The following is a 4,000-nucleotide window of genomic DNA, read 5'->3' on the forward strand; positions in this document are numbered from 1 at the left end:
CATACAGTACCCCTTGGTTCTTGCCCCAGTACTGCAAAAACAAACAAACATCTAATAGCCTCCTTCAAAACTAATTTTCTCTCTGTTTTCCTTATTGAGTGCTTCTCACCAAAAGTTGTAGGTTTTCCTTCCTCAATTATAGCCATCCTCATAGCTTTCTTCATCTACCAAGTGAGGAACTTTCAGAAAAAAAAAAAAAAAACACTTCAGTTTAATGTGCATGTTTCAGGAGTCTGTATAAACTATAGAACTTAGAAGGACTCATCCATACTGCCTAGCCTTGAGTGTCCTGGGGATCACATCTCTTTAGGCCCTACTACTTCCCTTCATTTGCCTGGAGAGGCAGGCGGTGTGGAAGAGGGCTATCTATATTCAACTCCTTGGTATATCTTTAATCCATGGCAACATCATATAAAATATAGAACAAGAAGAAAATAACCCCCCAAAACTCCAGGGGTTTTTTCTAATAATGTGTCTCAAGATTTATTGAAAAGTCTAAATCTAATTTTCAGCACATTAAAGATCTGGATTGCAAATGTACAGGTAATGTATTTTGTGATGTATTTCTGATAGAATTCGGGGACCAGGGAAGAAAAGATATTATTGATTATTTGAGAGTGAGGAGGATATCAAAAAATTTTAAAAAAAGATAATTTGGTTTTAATCTTCAAATAAAAAGTACATTTGATTTTGAAAAACAATCATGGAGACTCTCATTTTTGTGTTTAACAACCACCTTGAAATTGGTCTGCCTCAGAGGACAGCAGATTCTGGGCTACCTTAGCATGAATGATTTAAGACATTCATGAACTTGGCAACTACATTAGTTTTTCTAAACCTGGCACCCAACACCACCTGCATGTTAAGTGAAGATTTATGATTTATAAAACTCACCTCATTATGCAGAGGTACATGAATTGTCTTATATGTATAGTCTATAACTCCCCAGATAGATAAGAAGGCAGCTATGTCACAGAATTTATGGTTCCTTCCTGCTGAAGCTGAAGTTTTGGAGAAAAACTAAAGAAATAACCAGCCCTTTGGAGAAAAATAGCTTTAGCTAACCATTATACCCTCAAATGATGAAATGGCTGTAGTCCACCAGTATATCTTATGAACAAAGAGGCTAACGGCAAAAGTCACTTTAATCACAGCATTGAACTAAGTCTATGTTTTGAACTCTGTAGTAATAGACAGAACCTAAGTGACTCCTTCAAAATATCAAGCACTATGTCAGTTTAATTTTTTCCCCAGTATGGTGTATGAGCCCTCTTGCTGAGATTTCTCATCAAGTGGTCCTGCCAGATCCACAGAGGTAGACTTCAGAGAAGACAATTAGATACCTTGTTGCATCCAATGGCTTCCTGTGTACACCCTTAAAGTAAATCAAACACTAATTTGGATTCTGAAATGCAGCCTTTTTTCAGAAACATTTTAAAAATGCAGATCCCCTAGGCATGGTGGCACATGCCTATTATCCCAGAACTTAGGAGGCTGAGGCAGAAATGCAAGTTCAAGGAAAGATTGGCAATTTAGTGAGACCCTGTATCAAAATAAAAAATAAAAAAGGCTGGGCATGCTCATGCACACCTGTAATGCCAGCAGTGTGGGAGGCTGAGGCAGGAGAATCACAAGTTCAAAGCCAGCCTCAGCAACTTAGTGACGCACTTAGCAACTCAGTGAGACCCTGTCTCTAAATAAAATGTAAAAAAGGGCTGAGGATGTGGCTCAGTGGTTAAGTGCCCTGGACTTCAGTCCCTGGTACCAAAATAAATAAATAAATAAACAAATAAAAATAAAAAGGGTTGGAAATGCAGTTTGTGATAAAGTACCTGGTTTTACTCCCCAATACCAAAAAATATATATATTTAATAAAGAACTGGGGATGTAGCTCAGTAGTAGAGTGCCCTTGGGATCAATCTCCAGTGCCACAATAAATAAATAACAAACAAAAGTTTGAAAAAGACAAGAAATGCGGGATGTGGCTCAAGCAGTAGCGTGCTCGCCTGGCATGTGTGCGGCCCGGGTTCGATCCTTAGCACCACATACAAACAAAGATGTTGTGTTCGCCAAAAGCTAAAAAATAAATATTAAAAAACTCTCTCTCTCTCTCTCTCTCTCTCTCTCTCTCTCTCTCTCTCTCTCTCTTTCAAATAAAAAAAGAAAGAAAGAAATGCAGATTTTTTCCTATATCCTGAAAAAAAAAGGAGGGTGGAGTAAACAATATTCAGTGGAATAAACTTATGTATCTCAAGAAAGAATAAGATTATATAGACAGCCATTAAAAGTGACAAGTATATGGGATCAGGTTGACGTGCAGAAATCTTTAGACAAGATAACATTAAGCAAAAAGCAGAATACAAAGTGATAATAAAAATGGTGTTTTTATCCTAGAGATTTTTGATAGTATAAAGCTAAGTGAAAACAATGAAAGTATTTATTTTCAAACTTCCCTATCAATCAGGAAATACACACATACACATGGCTGCTGACTGTACGGAATGCAAGAAGCAACCTATTCTTACCTCCTTTGCACAGTTCTATAAACAGTGTTCTTCCCTCTCTGCCCTTCAAGAATATAGAACTGGTGCTGGGGTTGTAGCTCAGTGGTAGAGTGCCTGCCTAGCATGTGTGAGGCACTGGGTTCAACCCTCAGGTACCACATAAAAATAAAAATAAATTAAATAAAGGTACAAAAAAAGAGAGAAACTGAGAATATTTTTTAGAAGAAGAAGAATAAGAAGAATATAGAACCACTAGCACTCAAATTTCTAAGTGTGAAGAAGAAAGTTGAAAACGTGGGCTGGAGTTGTAGATCAGTGGTAGAGCACTCACCTAGCATGTGTGAGGCACTGGGTTAGGTTCTCAGCATCACATATGAGTAAATAAAGGTCCACCAAAAAATAATAAAATATTTTTGAAAAGAATTTGTGGGAGGCCAACCTTATGGGTGACTGAGTTACACTCCCCAGCTGGGTGCTGAGGCGCTCAGTCACAGAAATAGGTGTGTCTTGCTACAGCCCCATGGGTGAAGCTATGCTCACCTGTTCCTTTGTAATATAACCCCTTGCCCTGTTTAGGATAGAATCTTCCAAGAAAGTGCCTTGTGTGTGTCCCCTCCTCTTACTGTGCCCTTGGGTGTGGCCTACCCAGGTGTCAGTCAACCTGCTGACAGTGGACATCATGAAGATAGACTCAGCCCCCTGAAACCTGACCCCTTGCCTCATTTGAATAGCTTCTCCTCAATAAAAGGGGTCAGCCCGTGCTCTCGCTCTCTCTCTTTCTGCAGACCCTTAAGGTCAGAGGAGCCGTCACAGCAACCCCAAAGATAAAGGTATTTGTGTCTCTTGTGTGGTTATTTCGTGCAGCCCAGTTAGCCCAGTTTAACTAGAGTGACCCCTGAGCCTTTTAGTCTCGAGAACAGAAACCCGGCAAGAATTCATATTATAACTTAAGAAAAAAAAGAAAGCTAAAAACACAAAAAGTTCCAGTAGGAAAATTACTTGGAAAAAAAGGGAAAATAGGGGCTAGGAGTATAGCTCAGTAAGAGCCAATGCTTAGCATGTGTGAGGTCCTGGGTTCAATCCCCAATACCTGAGGGGATAAAAGGTAGGGAAACTACTTCCAAATTTAAATAATGTGTGAGATTTGCCCAGTTCTGACTTTGTGCCCTAGCAACACCTTATGTCTGCTTGTCCCAATGCAGTTACTCAAATTCATGATAGTGATGCTCCTCTCTCAAAATGGTGCCCTAAAACAAGAGAGCAACATCAAAGAAACACAAATTATGCACCAAGAGAAATGAAGCTCCTTTAACAAATGGAAGTACATCTGAGAGCAGAACAGATCTACAGACAGACCCCAGGGAAGAATGCACTTGGGTTCAGGGACTTAGTTACCACTTTTCCTTGAGGTCCCTGTTAACACTTGACCACTCATACATAGATGCTATTCTTCAAGGTTCTGGGTTCTGGTGTTCTGTTGATTGCCTTTAATCCTG

The sequence above is a fragment of the Marmota monax genome, unplaced genomic scaffold, assembly GCF_021218885.2.
Source record: "Marmota monax isolate L192 unplaced genomic scaffold, Marmota_monax_Labrador192_F-V1.1 WCK01_AAM20220418_F8-fsc00006, whole genome shotgun sequence".
NCBI lineage: Eukaryota > Metazoa > Chordata > Mammalia > Rodentia > Sciuridae > Marmota > Marmota monax.